This window comes from Odontesthes bonariensis, chromosome 6 (genome assembly GCF_027942865.1).
Source record: "Odontesthes bonariensis isolate fOdoBon6 chromosome 6, fOdoBon6.hap1, whole genome shotgun sequence".
In the NCBI taxonomy this organism is placed as follows: domain Eukaryota; kingdom Metazoa; phylum Chordata; class Actinopteri; order Atheriniformes; family Atherinopsidae; genus Odontesthes; species Odontesthes bonariensis.
The window spans coordinates 27,555,016-27,561,015 of record NC_134511.1 but is presented as its reverse complement, the minus strand read 5'-3'; positions in this window follow the sequence as shown (position 1 = coordinate 27,561,015).

Here is a 6,000-nt window from a genome sequence, read left to right as displayed (position 1 = left end):
GCAAGTTGCATTTACAGCCTTACCCTCAAGGTGAGGGAGGGGACATAATCAATTACGTGATAAATTACTCTAAATTTGTTATTGGGAAGGCAGGGTGGGGGGATATTTAGGTTGTGCTGTCACAAAGGCTCATTAATTGTAATGTTTATGCATGTTAATGTTAACCAGAACACCATGTGAGACCTGCTCTGTGTCAAACTGACAGCATTCATCAGGAGAGCCTGGACGACTAATGTGTGTGTGTGTGTGTGAATGAGTTGGGTGCTACAGTGCCCATTTCTCAGTATATTTTATAAGTAATCGACTGCTTTCACTCAAATGTGTTCACTTACCTTGAGGGAGAGCTACAAAAATGTAAATTCGCTGAGAAGGCCCTGAAAACCAGACTCTAAACCTTGTTTTTTTTCCCTTTCCTCCGTCACAATGTTTAGATGTGAAGACAAAATGAACTTCATCTTTACAGGATAAAATGGAAAACTGAGTGTGAATGCTTTTTTCAACATGGAAAAATAAACCTCTTTTAACTGAGTCAACCAGGAATTATGTGACCATGTTGAGAGAGGACACAGCCTGTAAAGGGAAAGTTTCTGCCCGTCAAACAGCAGGTCAAACTTGTGCATCTTGAACTTCTTTGTCCCGCTACAACCTGATCACCAGAGTTGAGTGTTCACAATATATTTGTATAAACCAATAATCTCAACTACAATGTCAACATTTCTAGCAACTGCTACAGCCCAAGAGCAAGACTTCATTTTTCTGCAGTAGACAGTAGTCAGAACACTCTCAGTTTGAAAAATCAGTGAAAAATTCTGACAGGTAGTACCACGTAACTGATTGATTGATGCTACCTGGTACTTTTGTTTGTTTTATTTCAGCCAAGTTCCCAAGTGAGCTGAGCCAACTTTATATGGTGGCATGGTATAACATGCTATAACAGTATAGCACATCTATTGGTCAGAGAATCATCCCCATTGGGTGTAAACAACACTCAGTACACACACCTATATACTTCCTTGTTCCATTAAGTCATTTTAAAATCTGGTAAACAGTTTCCAACATAAATTAAGGATATCTCATTTATGCACACTAATCACATTTGTGTGCATGACAAATTAATACACAAGCAAATTTACTAACTGTGAGTGTGGATTTGCAGATCAGTCTTTGTTTCTCTGCTGACTGGAGTTTGACTCTCTAGAACTCAGTTGTTATCATTCCTAAAAGATGTTCAGACCCTTCTAAACTAAGAGACTCTCAATAAGCTTCTGCATACCACTCAGTTGTAAGTTGCTTTGGATAAGAGCATCTACTTAATACGTCATAAACGCACAAAACAAAGTTGTGTCATCAGCTTCACCGCAATGACAAACAGCTGATGATACTGTAATGAGAAATGAAGCATGGAAGAGCCATGCCAAGTTAAAATATTCTGAATTATGAAATGGAAAATATCCACAATGCAGGATTTGCATAGAAAGAGACCACAGAAGTCCTTTTCGCCATATGAAACAACTCAAACCTCGAAAATTTCTGAGAGGTTAGAGAAAACCGTTTATACCTATAGGTAATTTTACATCTTGTGTATGTTTTCTCTAAAGATGTTACATATCATTGTTTGATTGGTGGCTACTGAATGTATCCTGCGACTGATGAGCTCAGTCTATCAGGAATTGTGTCAGTCTTGTTGGAAAGCTTATTGCGGTCCATTTCTTTTGTACAGATTTAAAAGACGCTAAGCATTTGTGCCTTTCCGGATTGACAGATTGGCAGAATTGTCAGTCACAGCCGGTTGGCTGCAGGATTAGTGAACCAGACACCTTGTATGCAATGATCCGTATCAACACTTATGTTTTTCAGTTCAGAAAACAATGACAAAGTAAACATCTGTCTGATGCCTAGTTATGTGGTGTAAAATTCAATATGTAAGCAATCTCTTGAACTGCGACTTTTTTTTAGGTTTGAGCTTATAAAAAATGATTTCCTTTTTCCTTATGCTGAATACCTGTTAGCTTGGCTCTAAAATTCTCCAAACTGAGAGTACTTTGACACGCTGTCTACACATGAGAACCAGTAAACAAACACAGTGCTACAGTGGCTTAAAACTTTCCTTTTTTATAAAGCTTATAGTTAGGTCTGTTGAATCTGATAGTGTATCTGCTAGTGTGTCTTGTTTTGCCTCCACCTCTGGCACCCTCTATACTTTCATTACCCCCTACCCGAACCAGGGTTTGAATCCCATTCCTGCTTATCTTACCTCTTTTATTTCTCCCCCTACCCGAACCAGGGTTTGCATCCCCACCCTGCTGTGACTGGTGTGCAGTTGGTGAGAGGCTGAGGTAGCTTGTGGCTGTAAAAAGATGGTTGTTGTGGTGTGAGGAGCAGATCTATATAGGGAGTATAGGGAATTACTCACTGAGTCTGGTCCTTTATTTTATTATTTATTTTTTCGTTAGCACAAGTTTCTTGTGTTTACCTTGAATAGGGATGGCTCATGTGATCCTGAAACATCCCATTGTTAAGCTGCTATAGGCCTAGACTGCTGGGGGGCCTCATCTGTCACACCTTTCCTCACTTTACTCTCTTTATGTATATGTGATATTATTGTGGTCATTAACTCGTGTTTCCCTGTTCCAACAGATATCCTTTGAATGGTGTTACAGTGCCGCCGCCGCCGCCGCCGCCGCCGCCCTCCCCCCTCCCCCCTCCCCCCCTTTCTGTCTTCTCAAACCCCAGCTGGTCGAGGCGGATGGCCACCCTTCCTGAGTCTGGTTCTGCCAGAGGTTTCTTCCTGTTAAAAGGGAGTCGTTTCTCTCCACAGTCGCCTCAGGCACGCCGCTCAGGCCGGGAGATTGGACCGAAAAACAAAAAGTTTTCAGTGCAATCTGTTGGTTTTCTTAGCTAGGAAATTGTTTTTGAATTGGCTCTATATGAACAAATTGGATTATTTTATGAATTATGATTATTATTAATTAATTGAATTCCAATTGGCTTGAATTGGACTTACTATCTAAGTGCCTTGAGATGACATTTGTTGTATTTGGCGCTATATAAATAAAAATGAATTGAATTGAATTGAATGGAAAGTTAGACTTGGTCAATTCCAATGAATTTCAAGTCACCAATTCGTCTACAGGGTGACTGCAAGGCCTGCACCCAGCTGGGGCCTTTCTGTGTGGAGTTTGCATGTTCTCCCTGTGTATGTGTGGGTTCTCTCTGGGTACTCTGGCTTCCTCCCACTGTCCAAAAACATGCATGTTAGGTTAATTGGTGTCTCTAAAACTGTCCTTAGGAGTGAGTGTGAGTGTGTTTGGTTGTTTGTCTCTGTGTGGCCCTGTGATGGACTGGCAGCCTGTCCAGGGTGTACCCTGCCTCTCGCCCATTGCCCACTGGGATAGGCTCCAGCCCCCCCGCGACCCGACCGACGGATTCAGTGGTATAGAAAATGGATGGATAAATCAATTATATTGCTAACATGGGATGTCATTACAACTTCATGTCAAAAGAGACGAACTATCCCTTTAACATACAAATTCATCATGTGATTGCGCTTTTATAGCAATGTGTGTGCAGTCGATAGCTCCGATTACAAAACCGGCTCTCGCTTCAAATTGAGCTTTAATGTTGACCTGTATACATGTGGCTGAGATGTGGATAATTCTGTCCCACACGGCTGGCATGGCTTGGCTCAGGATAGACTGGCACAGTCCCAATTGGTTGGCCAGCTCCCTCTGGAATGCCCCGGTTGCTAGGAACCCCAGTGTGCACATCACCTGTGAGCACAGGCAGCGAATGGCTCCTCGCTGTGTTGCGCTCCAACGCCAGCCGCAGCTCTGCGCACAGTTCCAGGAGGATTTCCCTCAAAACGGCTCATGAGCCAGACGCCATCATGTGCCAGCAAATCCTCTCTGTCTAGTGAACACACACTCTCTTCGAATTGCACCATTTGCAAAGTCTTCTAATATGAATATGATACATACAGTATTTTGTCATTTAATTTAATCTATGATTTAAATTCTGCATTGCTTCAAGCTGAATTAAAGGCTGTAATCCTTCTATTTTTGTAGTTTTTATGTATTTAAAGTGTTTATATGGTCAGGTATCGGTGCAGATCTTATACATACAAAATTAAGATGTACCATCAGAAAAATACATATTTGTACCAGCATATTTTTTAGAACATTCTAGTCACTCATTTAGAGGTTATGAATCCAGCCTTTTCAGCTCAATTTAACTTTGCTTTCAGTATTTTGTTTGTCCTTATTTAACCAGGAAGGGAAAATGACCTTTTCAAGGGTGTCCTGGCTAAGACAAGTTACAGACTAAGATGTACGCTGTGTGAGTGAATGGGTGAATGTGGCATGTATTGTTGGAGTGGTTAGTTAGGCTAGAAAATCGTAATACAAGTACAGTGCATTTACCATTTATAGCCATCCCAAGATGGAGAGCCCACTGAGCTTCTACAGGTCTCTAAATTATGTTTTACTCTCTGTTTTGACGAGATGTGGTAGCTCTAGTGTGATATCCTGTGTCACATTTTGCATCTTTAATTGTCAAATAATTTACAAGTTCTCAAAATGCATGATGCTGGAAGCTTCGTGACAGTGTTCCCTCTTTTGGATCCATAAAAAAAAAAAAAAAGCCCCAATGCAACGCTGCACTTTTGAACAGACTGGCTGATTAAGCCTTTTGCCAGGTGAGTTTAGGGTAATTACCTAACTGTACATTGATGCCATGAATTATTAAGATGAATGGAGTGTTTGTTGGCCTGAAATCAAGTTCATGTAACTATACACAGATGGATGATGTTTGGCTTAAGTTACCTTCTTCTAACTACATGGAGCCAGCAGCAAGACCTCCTTCAAAGTCATGTTTTAGGTTTTTGTATTCATCATCTTTCAAGACCATTATTTATAATGTGTTTCTGTGGCCCGCAGTTTGGAGAGCACAGATTTAATCATGATGAAATGACTTAATCAATGACGGGGAAAGTAAGGGTAGCTTAGAACATAAAGAAGAGATGTATTTTAAGCGTCGGTTTGCCTCGTCTTTCTATGTAGTTTGGTTTTACAGAAATAGAAAATACAAAAAACTTTTTCTTTTGGGTTGATATCTTTTACTTATATAATCTGTCATTTCTGGCATGTACGCAGAAAAGCGTGTGCGTGAATATGTAATGAGAGCTAAATAAGCAACTCATATCAGCATTTAGCAATCTGACATTTCCTTGATGCTTTATCAAGTTTATGACCAGCACTTATCCACAATGATCCAGGGCCACAAAAAAGCCCCTATTCCCCATTCAAAATTTGCAGTGGTTACTTGAACTATTTATGTGTCGACAGACTGAGAAACAGTGCACTCAAAATCCATTGTAGGAGAATTTTACAGCTAACTTTCAACAAACAAAAACAAATCAGTGTTGCCTTGGTGTGTGACTTTCTATGGGCCAGATGGGTATTTGCATCCCCTCCTGCCGAGCAGTAATGCTGCCACCCCAGCAAGAGGTATGAGTTGTCTGAGAGGTATTTTGGCCCAAGTCTTCAGGCACACAGAAGCATCATTAAACTAAAGTACCAGCAGCTTGTTTCCTTTTTTCTTTCCACTTTTATTCTTCTCGTCTGCATCGTCACAAATTGCCAGCATTAGTCATGGCGGGGGCAGTGCATCCAGGCAAGTCATCACAGGCATCTGTACACTGTGTTGTGAAACTCCCTTGCAGATCGGTATTTGCATTTATTTTGGGGATCTAAAGTGGTGGATCTACAGAAATGCAAAGGATATTTCTTCTGTGAGGCACATAAACCTACGAGATGATGAAGCAGTCAAGAAGTGACCAATTACTGTTTATTAAAAATGTATCAAACAGCATCATATCAGAGGATTTTTATACCAGAATTAATAAGGCAGTACTTGTTAAATTACTTGTTCAAACACAATGTGAAGAAATGACCTCTTAATAATTAAAAAGGTCAACATTAATCAGTGTCTTAGTTTTAGCTG